Source organism: Sapajus apella, unplaced genomic scaffold (genome assembly GCF_009761245.1).
Source record: "Sapajus apella isolate SASKATOON/1434 unplaced genomic scaffold, GSC_monkey_1.0 scaffold2, whole genome shotgun sequence".
NCBI classification, from domain to species: domain Eukaryota; kingdom Metazoa; phylum Chordata; class Mammalia; order Primates; family Cebidae; genus Sapajus; species Sapajus apella.
In genome coordinates, this window is record NW_022436942.1 from 57,671,628 (window position 1) to 57,691,216 (window position 19,589).

General features: G+C 38.6%; 1 protein-coding gene across 16 annotated transcripts in view; it reads right to left on the reverse strand.

The window, feature by feature from the left end:
• The window catches only part of ANKS1B (ankyrin repeat and sterile alpha motif domain containing 1B), a 1,261,971-nt gene that overhangs the window by 460,792 nt on the left and 781,590 nt on the right, over positions 1 to 19,589 (reverse strand). The gene's annotated exons all lie outside the window — the stretch shown is intronic.

Genomic DNA, 19,589 nt, shown 5'->3' on the forward strand with positions numbered 1-19,589 from the left:
CAGAGAGAAAGGTCAGGTCACCCACAAAGGGAAGCTCATCAGACTCACAGTGGATCTCTTAGCAGAAACCCTACAAACCAGAAGAGAATAGTGTCCAATATTCAACATCCTTAAAGAAAAGAATTTTCAACCCAGAATTTCATATCCATCCAAGCTAAGCTTCATAAGTGAAGGAGAAATGAAATCCTCTACCGACAAGCAATTACTGAGAGATTATGTTGCCACCACACCTGCCTTACAAGAGCTGCTGAAGGAAGCACTAAACATGGAAAGGAACAAACAGTACCAGCCACTGCAAAAATGTACCAAATGGTAAAGAACAATAATGCAATGAAGAAACTGCATCAACCAACTGGCAAAACAACCAAACAGTAACAAAATGTCAGGATCAAATTCAGACATAACAATATTAACTTAAAGGTAAATGGCCTAAATGCCCCAATCAAAAGACACTGGCAAAGTGGATAAAAAGTCAAGACCCATCAGTGTGCTGTATTCAGGAGACACATCTGAAGTGCAAAGACACACATAGACTCAAAGTAAAGGGATGGAAGAAGATTTACCAAGCAAATGGAGAGAAAAAAAAAAAAAAGCAAGGGAAGCAATCCTAGTCTCTGATAAAATGGACTTTACAGCAACAAAGATCAAAAGAGACAAAGACGGGCATTACATAATGGTAAAAGGATCAATACAAGAAGAAGAGCTAACTATCCTAAATATATATGCACCTAATACAGGAGCACCCAGATACATAAAGCAAGTTTTTAATGACCTACAAAGAGACTTAGACTCCTGAACAATAATAGTGGGAGATTTTAACACTCCACTGTCAATATTAGAAAGATCAATGAGACAGAAAATTAAGAAGGATATCCAGGACTTGAACTCAGATCTGAGACGAAGCAGACCTAATAGACATCTAAAGAACTCTTCATCCCAAATCCACAGAATATACATTCTTCTCAGCATCACATCGCACTTACTCTAAAACTGACTACATAATTGGAAGTAAATTGCTCCTCAGTAAATGCAAGAGAACAGAAATCATAACAAACAATCTCTCAGACCACAGTGCAATCAAATTAGAACTGAATATTAAGAAACTAACTCCAAACTGTATAACTATGGAAACTGAACAACTGGCTCCTGAATGTCGACTGGATAAACAATGAAATGAAGGCAGAAACAAAGATGTTCTTCAAAACCAATCAAAACGAAGACACAACCTACCAGAATCTATGGGACACATTTAAAGCAGTGTCTAGGGGAAAATTTATAGCACCAAATGCCCACATGAGAAGTGAGGAAAGATCTAAAATCGACACCCTGTCATCAAAATTGAAAGAGCTAGAGGAGCAAGATTAAAAAACCTCAAAAGCTAGCAGAAGACAAGAAATAATTAAGATCAGATAGAGACACAAAAAAACCTTCAAAAAATCAATAAATCCAGGAGCTGGTTTTTTGAAAAGATCAACAAAATAGACAGACTGCTAATCAGACTAATAAAAAAGAAAAAAGAGAAGAATCAAATAGATGCAATAAAAAATTATAAAGGGGATATCACCACCAATTCCACAGAAATACAAACTACCATCAGAGATTACTACAAACAACTCTATGCACATAAACCAGTAAATTGAAAGTAATGGATAAATTCCTAGACACTTGCACCCTCCCAAGCCTAAACCAGAAAGAAGTTGAAACCCTGAACAGACCAATAACAAGGGCTAAAGTGGAGGCAGCAATTAATAGCCTACCAACCAAAAAAGTCCAGGTCCAGTCGGGTTCACAGCTGAATTCTATCAGACGTACAAAGAGGAGCTGGTACCATTCCTGTTGAAAGTATTCCAAACAATACAGAAAGAAGAAATCCTTCCTAACTCATTTTATGAGACCAACATCATCCTGATACCAAAACCTAGTAAAGACTCAACTAAAAAAGAAAACTTCAGGCCAATATCCATGATAAACATTGATGCAAAAATCTTCAATAAAATACTGGCAAGCCGAATCCAACAGCACATCAAAAAAGCTTATCCACCACGATTAAGTAGGCTTCATCCTGGGGGTGCAAGGCTAGTTCAACATATGCAAGTCTATAATTGTAATCCATCACAAACAGAATCAACGACAAAAACCACATGATTATCTCCACAGATGTAGAGCAGGCCTTTGACAAAATTTAACAGGACTTTATGCTAAAAACCCTCAATAAACTAGGTATTGATGGAATGTATCTTAAAGCTATTTATGACAAACCTATAGCCAATATCATACTGAATTGGCAAAAACTGGAGGGATTCCCTTTAAAAACTGGGACTAGACAATGATGACCTCTCTCACCACTCCTATTCAATATAGTATTGGAAGTTCTAGCCAGAGTAATCAGGCAAGAAAAAGAAGTAAAGCATATTTGATTAGGAAAAGAGGAAGTCAAATTGTCTATCTGCAGATGACATGATTGTATATTTAAAGCCCCCATCGTCTCAGCCCAAAATCTCCTTAAGCTATAAACAACTTCAGCAAAGTCTCAGGATACAAAATCAACGTGCAGAAATCATAAGCATTCCTATACACCAATAACAGACTAACAGAGAGCCAAATCAAGAGCAAACTCCCATTCACAATTGCTACAAAGAGGATAAAATACCTAGGAATACAACTAACAAAGGATGTAAAGGACCTCTTTGAGGAGAACTACAAACCCCTGATCAAGGAAATAAGAGAGGACACAAACAGATGGAAAAACATTCCATGTTCATGATTAGGAAGAATCAATATTGTGAAAATGGCCATACTGCCCAATGTAATTTACAGATTCAACAATATCCCCATCAAGCATCCAATGTCCTTTTTCACGGAACTGAAAAAAATCACTTTAAACTTCATATGGAACAAAAGAGAGTCCATTTCGCCAAGACAATCCTAAGCAAAAAGAACAAAGCTGGAGGCATCATGCTACACGACTTCAAACTATACTACAAGGCTACAGTAAGCAAAACAGCATGGTACTGATACCAAAACAGATATATAGACCAATGAAACAGAACAGAGGCCTCGGAAGCAATGCCACACATCTACAACAATCTGGTTTTTGACAAACCTGATTAAAAACAAGCAATGGGAAAAGGATTCCCTGTTTAATAAATGGTGTTAAGAAAACTGGCTAGCCATGTGAGAAAGCAGAAACTGGACCCCTTCCTTATACCTTGCACTAAAATTAACTCCAGATGGAGTAAAGATTTAAACATAAGACCTAACACCATAAAAACCCTAGAAGAAAAGCTAGGCAAAACCATTCAGGACATAGGCATAGGCAAGGATTTCATGACCAAAACACCAAAAGCAATAGCAACAAAAGCGAAAATAGACACATGGAATCGAATTAAACTTCAGAGCTTCTGTACAGCAAAAGAAACAATCATTAGAGTGAATTGGCAACCAACAGAATGGAAAAAAATTTTTGCAATCTACTCATCTGACAAAGGGCTAATATCCAGAATCTATAAAGAACTAAAACAGATTTACAAAAAAAAGAACAAACAAACCCATTCAAAAGTGGGCAAAAGACATGAACAGACACTTTTCAAAAGAAGACAAATATGTGGCAAACGAACATATGAAAAATGCTCATCATCACTGGTCATTAGAGAAATGCAAATCAAAACCACATTGAGATACCACCTCAGGCCAGTTAGAATGGTGATCATTAAAAAATCTGGAGACAACAGATGCTGGAGAGGATGTGGAGAAATAGGAACATTATTACACTGTTGGTACGAGTGTAAATTAGTTCAACCATTGTGGAAGACAGTGTGGAAATTCCTCAATGATCTAGAAATAGAAATTCCATTTGACCCAGCAATCCCATTACTGTGTATATACTCAAAGGATTATAAATCATTCTACTATAAAGATACGTGCACATGTATGTTCACTGTGGCACTGTTTACAATAGCAAATAACTGGAACCAACCCAAATGCCCTTCAATGATAGACTGGTCAGGGAAAATGTGGCACATATACACCATGGAATACTATGCAGCCATAAAAATCAATGAGCTTGTGTCCTTTGTAGGGACATAGATAAATCTGGAAACCATCATTCTCGGCAAACTGACAAAAGAAGAAAACCAAACACGGCATGTTGTCACTCATATATGGGTGTTGAACAATGAGAACACAGGGACACAGGGAGGGGAGCACCACATACTGGGGTCTGTTGAGGGGATCTAGGGGTGGGACTGTGGTGGTTAGGGTGTTTGGGGAGGGATAAAATGGGGAGAAATGCCAGATAAAGGTAACAGGTGAACGGAGGCAGCAAACCACCTTGCCATGTATGTACCTATGCAACAATCCTGCATGATCTGTACAAGTACCCCAGAACCTAAAGTACAATAATAATAATAAAAAAATTAAAAATGTTATCTCTGTTTTTAATACTCAATATAATAAATACAATTTGGGTGCTACAGTTTAAAAAGTTTTTATATTATATTTTATATATATGCTACTTTACTCTCCTAGTATTGCAAGCCAAAAACTTTTTTTTTTTTTTTTTTTTTTTTTTTTTTTTTTTGAGACGGAGTTTCACTCTTGTTACCCAGGCTGGAGTGCAATGGCGCGATCTCGGCTCACCGCAACCTCTGTCTCCTGGGTTCAGGCAATTCTCCTGCCTCAGCCTCCTGAGTAGCTGGGATTACAGGCACGCGCCACCATGCCCAGCTAATTTTTTGTATTTTTTAGTAGAGACGGGGTTTCACCATGTTGACCAGGATGGTCTCGATCTCTTGACCTCGTGATCCACCTGCCTCGGCCTCCCAAAGTGCTGGGATTACAGGCTTGAGCCACCGCGCCCGGCCTAAGCCAAAAACTTTTAATACCAAAGTTACTGAAAGAGGAAAAAATTTTTTAAATTAACACTTTATTTTTTTTTATTTTATTTTTTTTCCCATTTATTTATTTTATTGCATTTTAGGTTTTGGGGTACATGTGAAGAACATGCAGAATTGTTGCATAGGTACACACGTGGCAGTGTGATTTGCTGCCTTCCTCCCCATCACCTACATCTGGCATTTCTCCCCTTGCTATCTCTCCCCAGTTCCCCACCCCCCACCGTTCCTCCCCTATTTCCTCCCAACTGACCCCAGTGTGTAGTGCTCCCCTCCCTGTGTCCATGTGTTCTCATTGTTCAACACCCGCCTATGAGTGAGAACATGCGGTGTTTGATCTTCTGCTCTTCTGTCAGTTTGCTGAGAATGATGGTTTCCAGGTTCATCCATGTCCCTACAAAGGACCCAAACTCATCGTTTTTGATGGCTGCATAATATTCCATGGTGTATATGTGCCACATTTTCCCTATCCGGTCTATCGTTGATGTGCATTTGGGTTGGTTCCAGGTCTTTGCTATTGTAAACAGTGCTGCAATGAACATTCGTGTGCACGTGTCCTTAAAGTAGAACGATTTGTAATCCTTTGGATATATACCCAGTAATGGGATTGCTGGGTCAAATGGAATTTCTATTTCTAGGTCCTTGAGGAATCACCACACTGTCTTCCACAATGGTTGAACTAATTTACACTCCCACCAACAGTGTAAAAGTGTTCCTATTTCTCCACATCCTCTCCAGCATCTGTTGTCTCCAGATTTTTAATGTCTTCTGTCTTCCGTCTCTTAGACAACCTGTTGTTAAATTCTGGCATCTCTTCCTACTTCTTCAGATATGACTTTTCTTTGGATTCATATTGCATACCTTACACCTGGAATAAATTATAAATACCTTTAATATGCCTATTTCTTACACATAACAACTATAGCTACTGTTGGGCTCAGAACATGATAACCCAAAATATGGCACCTTGGTAACTGAGGAGACTGCAGAAGCAGGAAGGTCACTTTACTTTCTCCTGCTTTTTCCTCTAAAGAATGGACATAAAGAATTCTCTACCTACCTCACATGATTGTAGGTTGTAAGACACTCATACCACAGACGTCTTATCCTATACTTGGAGAATAAGAAAAATTCAATGAAGAGGTCCTGGTAAGCTCCTTCCTGTTTACTACAAATCACTCATATCCACTTTTTGTCCAATCATACATTTCACAACAGTTCATTCTTCTTTAAACTTAAGAATAAAAAGACAGTTTTTCTTTTCCTGGTTCTTTGGGTCTTCATTTTTGAAGGCTCATGTGTCATGCAAAACTTTGGTTAAATACATTATGCATTTTTCTTGTTAACTTGTCTTATGTTTTAGGTGTGTCAGTTTTGAACCCTGTAATGGGTGAGGAAAAGATACTTCTTTTTGTGCCCTACAATACTCAATATATGTTACGTGAATGAATTGCTCATCTGACTTTCTTCCTAGTCTCGCTACTCAGCCACTGAATCTCTGGGGACCTAGTATAAGAGAACAGATTTTCCATGTATTTCAGGCTTTTTTTTTTTTTTTTTTTTTCTGGCTCTGTTGCCAGGCTGGAATTCAGTAGCGCAATCTCCACTCACTGCAACCTCCAACTCTGGGGTTGAAGTGATTCGACTGCCTCATCCTCCCAAGTAGCTGGGACTGCAGGCATTCGCCACCACACCTAGCTAATTTTTGTATTTTTGGTAAAGATGGGGTTTCACCATGTTGGCTAGGATGGTTTCGATCTCTTGACTTGGTGATCCACCCACCTCAGCCTCCCAAAGTGCTGGGATTACAGGCATGAGCCACAGCGCCCAGCCACATTTCAGGCTTTCAATGAAATGGAATATTTTTTTAAAGGTAAGTTTAACTAGAATACATTTATTCATGGGATTTTTAAAAATTTGCATCCATTTGAAGCTACATTTGAAACGGCTACCATATTGCATACATGTATTTGTCTTCAAATAAATATTTATTTGATGAATGAATGAGAGAACGTTATACTCAACATAAATGGGTTTAGGTCATTTCCTGACGTCTTTGAGGGGTCATAGGTGTGCTGGGTGCTTTCCTCGACACAACTTACTCTTACCACTTTTAGTTTAAATACAGATTTAATTATTTTAAAATAGAGTTTCATTTTTGAGTTTTATTTAAAAAAACAGATGATCAAACTCATAAATGAAGCTTGTAAAACATTTTGGAATGGCTTCATCCACAAATTTTGAGGAATGAAACAAAAAAGAAATGGAGTGTGAACTTACATATTAAAAGTCTTAAAGACCAGTCAACCATTTGTGTTTTGACATTATTAGCACTGCAATTCAAACATACAAAAGGTTAAAAATTAAATTATGAAACAATTGGGGACATTTAGACATTAAGTGGGTGTTGGATAATATTAAGCAATTATTGTTTGATATTCCATTAGGTACTATAATGGTATTTTGGTTATTTTTTAAAGTTGTTATTTTTCATGCAACATGTTAACAGACGAGATGATATTTCTTAGGCTTTCTTCAAAATAATCCTGTGTGTATATAGGGAGTGAATGCTTGGTCTGAAGGAAAATATGATTATGTGTTGATAGGTTTTGAACCTGGATAATGGGTATATGCGTGTTCACAACACCATTTTCTTTACTTTTGTATATATTTGAAATTTTCAATAATAAAAAGGGTTTTTAAATCATGCTAATAGAACTATCAGAGAAACTCTGAAAACATTGAGTTCTTGAGATAAAGTGGCCATCCAGAAAAAAAGTGGCATGAAACAAAATGATCTCATACTTTGTTTAACTGATGTACTTTGTTTAAATACATTTACTATATATTATTGGTTTCCTAGTTAGCTATGCCAATATGTTAGATAGTGGAATCATGACCTTTAGGTAGCTGAGAATTTTAAATTTTACTGGCTTTACTGACTGCATACTCTTCATAGATATTAATTTAGTCAGACAAGTCACAGAACTTCAATAACATAATAAACATGTTGAGTTCCTAGTGTATTAAATATCTTCTGAAAATCTACCTTTTTTCATGATTTTGAGCATAGATTTCTAATAACTGAATGACGTAGTGTCAAATGTTGATTTGGTCCAAGACAGTGTTTTCGACTGGATCAAGCAAAAACACTTCCCAAAGTACAGCAGCAGCACAATCTGTTATATTGCAATGAGAAAAAAAAAATTGGCAAGGACTATAAAAGTTACTTAAGAAAGAACTTCACAAGGAGATGAAGCACAAATGGAAATGCCTCAGAAAGTAGAATGTAGGGCAAATTTCTAAGGAGATCACAAAGAAATAGCAAAAGCTTGTAGGAGTTGGGTCAAAAAAGCTCAGCAGGAAACAGGATGCCACATCTAAGAAACATGAAAGGAAACAGAAAAAAGAATTCTTTTACTATTTCAGGAACAAAAGAAAGCTAAATGACACACTTTGCTCTTTCAGTGAAGAGAAAAGGAAATCTAATGGCTCATGATAGTAAAAATGCACATGCAATTGGTAATTTTAAAAAATCCTCCTTAAAAGAAGGATAAACTTAAAGTAGAATTACTAGAGCATTTATCAAGAGGTACACAATTTAAGGCACAAGAAAATATTTAAAAATTAATCTAACATAACTTAGCCATTATGATGTGATTTATACGCAAAGCTACCTAAAGAATTTACTATCTACATATTATGGAATATTATGCAGCCAATAAAAGTTATTGTCAATAATATAAAATAAATTGTTAATAATATGATATTAAGGGGGGCAGCACCAAGATGGTGAGAGAAGTCAACACCGGAATACAGCTTCCAGTAAATGAGACGCAGAGGGCTAGAGGACTTCATGATTCCAAACAAGGTGCCGGTTTCTTCTTGGTGGGACTGATAGGGCACTGAAAATAGCTCAGGGAATGAGCCGCAGGGCGAGAGCTGCCCAGGGGGACAAACCAAGACAGGGCGGGGCGCCTCCCCACTTGGAACATGCAGCTGACTCAGAGGGTTGGGGGCCTTCACCACCTGGGTGCTTCAATTCAGACCCTGTGCTTACTTCATCCCTCCTGCAACCCACAGTCCACGAGAACCCCACCAGACTGAGGGGTGTCATGAGTTGTTGATGCAAATCTGAGCTGCGGCTCCTGCCAGGCTCAGCAAGTTGTCACAGGGACCTGGGTGGAACTTTGGACTGATGCAAACGGGATGGACTGTCCCACAGAAAAAGGCAGAATTGAAATCAGGGAAATAGGCCATAAGGACGGTAGGCCCCTACCTGACAGAGCTCAAACTAAAGCCCTTGCTAGAGAGCGTGGCAGCAAATACACCAGTTTGACCCCAAGCAGGCAGATTGAGTTTGGGGAAGGGGAGATGCTATTGGGAAGGCAGGGCCAATCTCATCTGCAAACAAACTCCAGGGAAGGACCATCCACCCAGCAACCTGACTGAAGCTGAGAGAGCCCAGCAACGCCCTTTATAGGCCAAAAAAGATCTAGCTCCAACAGAGACTCCTCCTGAAATCACCAACATCAAAGATCAAAGGAAGATAAATCCACAAAGATGGGGAAAAAACAGCGCAAAAAGGATGAAACCATCAAAGACCAGGACACCTCTTCTCCTTCCAGGGATCACAACTCCTCACCATCAAGGGAACACAAAAAGACAGAGAATGAATTTGACAAATTGACAGAAGCAGGCTTCAGAAGGTGGGTAATAACAAACTTCTCTGAGTTAAAAGACCATGTTTTGACCCAATGCAAAGAAACTAAGAACCTTGAAAAAAGGTTAGACAAAATGCTAACCAGAATAAGCAGCTCAGAGAAGAACATAAACAACTTGAGGGAGCTGAAAAACAGCACAAGAACTTTGTGAGGCAGACACAAGTTTCAACAGCTGACTCGATGAGGCAGAAGAAAGGATATCAGAGATAGAAGGTCAAATCAATGAAATAAAACAAGAAGAGATTAGAGAAAAAAGAGTGAAAAAAAATGAACAAAGCCTCCGAAAACTATGGGATTATGTAAAAAGACCTAATCTGTGCTTGATCAGCATACCTGAATGTGACAGGGAGAATGAATCCAAGTTGGAAAACACTCTACAAGATATTATTCATGAGCATTTCCCCAACCTAACAAGGCAGGCCAACATTCAAATCCAGGAAATACAGAGAACACCACAAAGATATTCCTCAAGAAGAGCAACCCCAAGGCACATAATTGTCAGATTTACCAGGGTTGAAATACAGGAAAAAATCCTAAGGGCAGCCAGAAAGAAAGGTCTAGTCACCCCCAAAGGAAAGACCATCAGACTCATAGAGAACCTCTCGGCAAAAATACTGCAAGCTATAAGGGAGTGGGGGCCAATATTCAACATCCTTAAAGAAAAGAACTTTCAACCCAGAATCAATGCAGGAGCACCCAGATATATAAAGCAAGTTCTTAATGACCTTCAGAGAGACTTAGACTCCTGCACAATAACAGTGGGAGACTTTAACACTCCACTGTCAATATTAGACAGATTAATGAGACAGAAAGTCAACAAGGGTATCCAGGACTTGAATGCAGATCTGGACCAAGTGGACCTAATAGACATTTACAGGACATTCCACCCCAAATCCACAGAACACACATTCTTCTCAGCACCACATTGCACTTACTCTAAAATTGACCACATATTTGGAAGTAAATTGCTCCTCAGCAAATGCAAAAGAACAGAAATCATAACAAACAGTCTCTCAGACCACAGTGCAATCAAATTAGAACTCAGGATTAAGAAAAGCACTCAAAACCGCACAACTTCATGGAAACTGAACAACTTGCTCCTGAATGACAAATGGATAAACAATGAAATGAAAGCAGAAATAAAAGTGTTCTTCGAGACCAACGAGAATGAAGACACAACGTATCAGATCCAATGGGACACATTTAAAGCAGTGTCTAGAGGGAAATTTATAGTAACAAATGCCCAAATGAGAAACAAGGAAAGATCTAAAATCAACACCGTATCATCAAAATTCAAAGACCTAGGGGAGCAAGATCAGAAAAACTCAAAAGCTAGCAGAAGACAAGAAATAAGTAAGATCAGAGCAGAACTGAAGGAGATAGAGACATAGAAAACCCTTCAAAAAATCAATAACCCAGGAGCTGGTTTTTTGAAAAGATCAACAAAATGGACAGACTGCTAGCTAGACTAATAAAAAAGAAAAGAGAGAAGAATCAAATAGTTGCAATAAAAAATGATAAAGGAGAGATCACCACTGATTCCTAGGAAATACAAACTACCATCAGAGATTACTACAAACAACTCTATGCATATAAACCAATAAATCTGGAAGAAATGGATAAATTCCTGGACATTTACACACTCCCAAGACTAAGCCAAGAAGAAGCTGAAACCTTGAAGAGACCAATAACAAGAGCTGAAGTCGAGGTAGCAATTAATAGCCTACCAACTAAAAAAAGTCCAGGTCCAGAAGGGTTCACAGCTGAATTCTACCAGACATGCAAAGAGGAGCTGGTACCATTCCTTCTGAAACTATTCCAAACAATACAAAAAGAGGAAATCCTCCCTAACTTTTTCTATGAGACCAACATCATCCCAATAACAAAACCTGGCAGAGACACACCTAAAAAAGGAAACTATAGGAAATATCCATGATGAACATTGATGCAAAAACCTTCAATAAAATACTGGCAAACTGAATCCAACAGCACCTCAAAAAGCTTATCCACCACGATCAAGTAGGCTTCATCCCGGGGATGCAAGGCTAGTTCACCACACGCAAGTATATAAACTTAATTCACCACGGAAACAGAACCAAAGACAAAAACTACATGATCATCTCAACAGATGCAGAGAAGGTCTTTGACAAAATTCAACAGCACTTTATGCTAAAAACTCTCAATAAAATAGGCATCGATGGAATGTATCTCAAAATAACAAAAGCTATTTATGACAAACCCACAGCCAATATCATACTGAATGGGCAAAAACTAGAAGCATTCCCTTTAAAAACTGGTACTAGGTAAGGATGCCTTCTCTCACCACTTCTTTTCAATATAGTATTGGAAGTTCTAGCCAGAGCAATTAGGCAAGAAAAAGAAATAAAGTGCATTCAGTTAGGAAAAGAAGAAGTCAAATTGTCCGTATTTGCAGACAACATGATCGTATATTTAGAAGACCTCATTGTATCAGCCCAAAACCTCCTTAAGCTGATAAGCAACTTCAGCAAAGTCTCAGGATACAAAATCAATGTGCAGAAAGCACAAGCATTCCTATACACCAATAACAGACAAATAGAGAGCCAAATCATGAGTGAACTCCCATTCACAATTGCTACAAAGAGAATAAAATACCTAGGAAGACAACTAACAAAGGATGTAAATGATCTAGTTAAGGAGAACTACAAACCACTGATCAAGGAAATAAGGACACAAACGGAAAAACATTCCATGCCCATGGTTAGGAAGAATCAATATCATGAAAATGGCCATACTGCCAAAAGTAATTTATAGATTCAATGCTATTCCCATCAAGCTACTATTGACCTTCTTCACAGAACTGGAGAAAACCACTTTAAACTTCATATGGAACTAAAAGAGAGCCTGCATAGCCAAGACAATCCTAAGCAAAAAGAACAAAGCTGGAGGCATCATGCTACCTGACTTCAAACTATACTACAAGGCTACAGTAATCAAAACAGCATGGTACTGGTACCAAAACAGAGACATAGACCAATGGAACAGAACAGAGGCCCTGGAGGCAACATCACACATCTACAACCATCCAATCTTTGACAAACCTGACAAAAACAAGCAATGGGGAAAGGATTCCCTGTTTAATAAATGGTGTTGGGAAAACCAGCTAGCCATATGCAGGAAGCTGAAACTGGACCCCTTCCTTACACCTTATACAAAAATTAACTCCAGATGGAGTAAAGATTTAAACATAAGAACTAGCACCATAGAAGAAAACCTAGGCAAAACTACTCAGGACATAGGCACAGGCATGGACTTCATGACTAAAACGCCAAAAGCAATGGCAACAAAAGCCAAAATAGACAAATGGGATTGAAGTAAACTTCAGAGCTTCTGCACAGTAAAATAAACTCTAAGTGAACTGGCAACCAACAGAATGGGAAAAATTTTTGCAATCTACCCATCTGAAAAAGTGCTCATATCCAGAATCTACAAAGAACTAAAGCAGATTTACAAGATAAACAAACCCATTCAAAAGTGGGTAAGGATATGAACAGACACTTTTCAAAGAAGACAAATATGTGGCCAACATACAAATGAAAAAATTCTCATCATCATTGGTCATTAGAGAAATGTAAATCAAAACCACATTGAGATACCATCTCAGGCCAGTTAGAATGACGATCATTAAAAAGTCTGGAGACAACAGATGCTGGAGAGGATGTGGAGAAAAAGGAACACTTTTACACTGTTGCTGGGAGCATAAATTAGTTCAACCTTTGTGGAAGACAGTGTGGCGATTCCTCAAGGACCCAGAAATAGAAATTCCATTTGACCCAGCAATCCCATTACTGGATATATACCCAAAGGACTATAAATCTGTCTATTATATATACACATGCACACGTATGTTCATTGCAGCACTGTTTACGATAGCAAAGACCTGGAGCCAACCCAAATGTCCATCAATGATAGAGCGGACAAAGAAAATGTGGCACATATACACCATGGAATACTATGCAGCCATAAAAAATGACAAGTTCATGTCCTTTGCAGAGACATGGGTGAATCTAAAAACCATCATTCTCAGCAAACTGACACAAGAACAGAAAACCAAACACCACAAGTTTTCACTCATAGGCAGGTGATAAACAATAACACTTGGGCAGAGAGAAGGGAACAACATTCACAGGGCTAGGTGGTGGGGTGAAGGGGAGAGGATGGGAGTGGAAGCAAGGATGGGGTGGATGGGGAGGATGGGGAGGGATAACACTGGGAGAAATACCTCATGTAGGAAACAGCAGTTGGGGGGCGGGGGATGGAGGCAGCAAATCACCACCGCATATATGTACCTATGCAACAATCCTGCAGGATGTGCACATGTACACCAGAGCCCAAATACAATAAAAATATGACATTAAGTAATAAGTGCCAAATCATGTTGTTGTCTGGAAGAGAACATCCAAATTGTTAGCAGTAGTTTTGGCTGATGATATTATTAGTGATTTTTATTTTTGTCTTCTACTTATTCATGTGTTAGATATTCTGCAATGGGAATTACTTACTTTCATAATCAGGTATAACAATAAAAATACTATTCAAAGTACCTACTGTAGTCTCCAACAGTTCAATTATAAGTAGCCCATTTAAAGGACACTTGTTATCAATAATCACTGCTTTGATAAATCAAATGGATACTTCTCTTATTTTCTGGCTCTGTGAAGCATTTGACATTTTTTAATATTCCATGCTAAAATTCTCTGCTTTCTTGGCTTGGTAGTTCTAATTTAACCATACATCAGATGTCACCCAGAAGACTTCAATGGCTGGCTGCCTTTACTGCAAGCCATTCTGTCAATTACTACCGGGGCTACCCTGACCACGTTACTCCATTGCTTTTGCCCCTTCAAAGACTTCTCTTATAGAACATAGGGTGAGTTGCTCTGGATTCTTTCTGTTTGTCAGTGACCCAATGAAAAGAAAAGGACAACTTTGGGTCCAGGGATTGTAAATTGTATCCTCAGATCTCTACATCTTGCTTCTGTTCTCTCTTAGGTACTTGTATTGCATAAGCAGAAGAGCTTCCTCTCAGTGACAGAAATGAGAGGAAAAGGCCATAGATAATTCCAGGCTTATATCATCCCACCTAGCAACCCCAAAGCCAAGGGAGATATCCTCTCTCCCAGTAGCCGTGTGTGAAATCCAAGGGAAAGTCTCTGACTGACTAACAGTATCACATCTAATAGCTAAGGTCAAGAGGGTAGGCTTGGGTCATAGGTCCAACAGAGAGGTACTGTACTGTGACTGGTAGCCTGATCAGAACTACAGCATCTGGAAGGCCCGAGGGTAAGTGCTTCAAAGGAAATCAGGGATAATTAATAACAGAAAGAGTAAGAAATATTGGAAAGATGAAAAACCAAATATCCTTTATAAAAGGTAACATTCAATCTTCTTAGCCCAGCACTTTTGGTCTGTCTTGGATTGGCCTTTGCTCATGTTTCTAGACTCATCTTTTGCCATTTCCTCCCAAGAACTCCAGCCTCTAACTATGTCAAACACTTGGATCTTTTCTGAATAGGCAATGGTAGGCAGGACATCGGCCCCCAAAGATGTTCATGTCTTAATCCTAGGAACCTATACGTTACCTTGCAAGACAAAAGGCACACTGCAGATGTGATTAAGGTTAAGGATTTTGAAATGGAAAGATTATCCTGGATTACGTAGGTGGGCCTAATCTAATCACATGAGTCCTGAAAAAAGAGAACCTTTTCCAGATTCAGAGAATCAGAAATATGGCAGTATGAAAAGAACTTGATCCACCATTGCCGACTTTAAACATGGAGGAAGAGGCTACAAATAAAGAAATGGGGGTGGCCATTAGAAGCCGGAACATGAAAAGAAATGGATTTTTTTTCTGAGAGCCTACAGAAAGTAATGCAATCCTGCTGATATTTTGATTTTAGCTCAATGAAACTTGTGTCATTGGATCTATTTCAGAACTGAAAGATAAGAAATTTTTATTGTTTAAGCTTCCAAGTCTATGGTAATTTGTCACAGCAATAAAAAGAAATATATATGCCATTTCATGTCATGCTTTCTTGATTTTGTATTTTCTGGTCATTTCACGTAAAATATCTATATTCTGTACTGATGTACCCCACTCAATCCCAAACTGCTTGGTGAACTCTCTACCCTTGTTCAAACTATAACTCAGGTGTCACTTCCTCTCTAAAGCCTTCCTTAGCATTGCTCCTAGGAATAAGTGAGTACCTTTTTCTTATGACCACACAGCACTCTGCATTATTCTGCTACAGTACTTAAAATGCTATATGAAATTTGACTCCGATTGTAAATTTATTTTAAGCCAGGGTCTATATCCTATTCCTCAATGTATATCACAGGTAAAGCAATGTTAAGCACATAGTAAATTTTAATAACCGCTTGTGTATGCATAAAAAATCATTGCACTGGTTACTCACTTTGAGATTTACATAGGAATGAGAAAGAGTTGAAAACTGAAAAATGTCCAGCATATTTTAAAAAGAGAAAATGAATACAGCACTAGGGATTTAACTTTTACTGCCCAAAAAATGTTGGAAATCAATAAGTAATAGGTCAGTTTTCAAATACCTTGAGGATGGCAGGTATGGTTTTATTATGAGCAAATCTTGTCTAAATTAGTTGTCTTATCTAAACTCTTCCTCCTTTGTCAGTAACTGAACTGATCAATCTGGGAGTAAGAAATTGGCTGTAATCAATCTTTCTTGATGTGACAAGGCTTTAGATCAAATTCTAAACATCAATGAATTTGGAAAATGTGGTCTTTTCTCTAATGGCGTTAATTAATAACATCTAATATTATCACCTAGAATCTGGCCAATACATTTACATAGAATCAGCCTGCAAGAGGATCCTCAAATGAGTCTCACCCTCTTGTATTCACTCCCTTATACAGTCCCTCCTAATACTGAATAGGGTTAAGCTGTGTGACCAATAGGATTTTGAAAAACTAATGATGTATGATTTCTGAAGATAGACCATAAATGAATTGCTGGTTCCACGTTACTTTATTTATTTATTTATTTTTTTTGAGACAGTCTCACTCTGTCACCAAGCACCAGGCTGGAGTGCAGTGGCGTGACCTCTGCTCACTGCAACCTCCGCCTCCTGGGTTCAAGCAATTCTTCTGCCTCAGTCTCCCAAGTAGCTGGGACTAAAGGTGCATGCCACCATGCCGAGCTAATTTTTTTGTATTTTTAGTAGAGACAGGGTTTCACCATGTTGGCCAGGAGGGTCTCGATCCCTTGACCTTGTGATCCACCTTGTGATCCTGCCTTGGCCTCCCAAAGTGCTGGGATTACAGGCGTGAGCCACTGCGCTCAGCCCTACCTAACTTTTTTAAATTGCTTTTTTAGTGGATGATAGCTGCCATATTGTGAGGACACTCAAGTGGTCCTGTGGAGGGTCCCTTAGAGAAGGGTCTAAGGGACCTTAGAGGGTCCCTTAGAGAAAGGTCTAAGGTCTCCCAGCAAAACTAGTACCAAATTGCCAGCTATTTAAGTGAGCCAGTTTCAAAGCAGATTCCCTAGCCCCAGTCAAACTTTCAGATGACTGCATCCCTGGCCAATTTTCTGGTTTCAACCTCTTAAGAGGCCTCAAACAATGATTACTTAGCTGTCCCGCTCTCAAATTCCTGACCTGCAGAATCTGTGAGGGGTAAATAAAAGTCTACTACTGTCTTAAGCCACGAAGTTTTAGATAACTAGTTTTAGATAACATGCAGCAATAGATAACTAGTATTCTGCCTATAGAATAAAATAGACAAAAGTCACTATAAAGTATTTCCTGTGTTGTTAGCTGTGGAAGTTTAAAAACGATTATTATTCTTTCACTTCTAGCTTTAGTCTTCCAAACCAATAAACTAGAGAGTCTTAGAAGGAAAATAACTTCAGGGCACATCTGCTCCTTTTAGATTTTATACTAAAAACAAAATAAAGAGCCAGTCTCATTACTCTACTGCTAGTTCTCGGTAACCAGCGACATTTCCTCTTCCCTTGTGTCTATATTTTTTTTCTACTATGGAGCACCTGAAACTAGATGATGAGATTTCCAATGTGCCCTCAGAAAATGAGAAAGACATGACACATTGTAACTCTCCCCGTGATAAGGCTCAGGAAAGAAATGTACCTTTTTGGGCCTTTCTATTTTCCTGACAGAAAGAGAAAGAGAGAGAGACGGTAGAAAAGCTACCTGCTATCTTTCAGCTCTGATATTCCTGAGGCTCCTCATATTTTTCTTATTTTAGAGAGTCTGTAGAGGGACACATACTCAGTGTGTTATGTTTGCTGCTTTATGTGACCACCACAGAGCAAATGTCTTGATGTCATCTCATCAAAAATATCAGAAATGCTTGGAGCAGGGAGAAGAGAGAGGGTAGGAGGAAGAGATGAAAAAGGGCAAAGGAAGAACAGGAAAGGGCCAACTGTGTGGAAACAGCAATGGACTTGTTCAGGCACAGGCCAGAACTGCCACTAGGCTGTTAACACAGATACACTCTGGTTAATGCCCTTAACAAGATGAATTAAACAAAACACTTCAGTTCTAAAAAAAAGTGGTTTCTGCAAAAGGGAGAGATGGAGCACAAACAGAAGAAAAACGCCTGCATTCTAGTTTAACTTAGTCTCTTCAGAGAAGGAAACATATTACAGTTGAAATGCATCATAAGGTAAATTTCAAAGCAGATAAAATATTTGTGATTTTGAGAAAACATTTCACATGAATCTATAAATACCTAGTGTACGGTTTATTGCCACCATTGTTTACAAGTCCATTAGAGCATTTCTGCAGCCTTGCCATAAATCTGCTTCCATTTAGATAGAATGGCTAGATGGGTGTCTTTAGCATCTTGAAATTTAATAGTAGAACGATATAGCAGATTCTAGTCTTTCTAACCAGGAATGACAAAATGGTTTCAAATTATTATTTTTTTGTCATCATATGACTGGTAACAGTCATTGGCATTTAAAGTTTATGCATGTTTATTTACTAGGCTACAGAAATAATTATTTTCCTCATTGCTCTCTGCATAGATGGGGGAGCTAGTGACCTCTCCAGGGGTGTTTTCAGGAGTTAAGTGGGTGTAGCTAAAACCTGGTATTATCTCCTTAGCTTGTCTAAATTCAGGAAAGTCACTGGAGAATAAAAAAGAACGAATTTTACCATAAGTGAGTGAAGATTCGAGGCAGTTCTTAGAAATAGGTGATAAATCTAAGCTCCACAAGGGTAGAAATCTTTGCTCTTTTTCTTTCCTATGCACTCAACAAGAATTTGACTGTATGAAGGAGCCGGCGAATCCTCAGAAGAATCTATTACCCATCAAAAGGTAAGAGGCACTGCTCAATAAGGAAATTAAGTGAAAACTGCCTCTTCATGGAGTGCGATTTGAGAAGACATCTGAAAGAGAGGGGAGCCACAGGGCTACCTGGAGGAAGCGTATAGCAGGCAGTGGGAACAGCAGGTTAATGGCCCTTGTGTGGCAGTGAGGTTGGCATGTTCAAAAGGTAATAAGGAGGACTGTGACATGCAGCAGCGTCAAAGAAGAGAGAGTGGCAGAAAATAAGCAGGAGAGGCAGGTAGGAGCCTGATCATGCAGGGTCTAGGAGGTCATCATAAGAATATAGGATTTTATTCTGAATAACAGGAAGGTGTCATTGATTAAAGAATGTGATCAGGCTACCAGAATAAGTATCTACAGTCCATGACAGTGACAGGCTATCTTTGAAAAACATTATTTCCTGAGCGGAAAAAAAAAAAAAACCCTCTAGAAACCGAAGATACAGTCAAGTATCCCATGAGTACTGAATAAATACTCTTAACTCACTGGTAGGTGGATGTGTTTGAAAATGATTACTAAAGAACATACCGTGTTATTATTCAAGCTATCATGATGGGTAGAGCTTTAGTTCCTTAAAGAAAGCTTCTTATTTCTGGAGCAGTT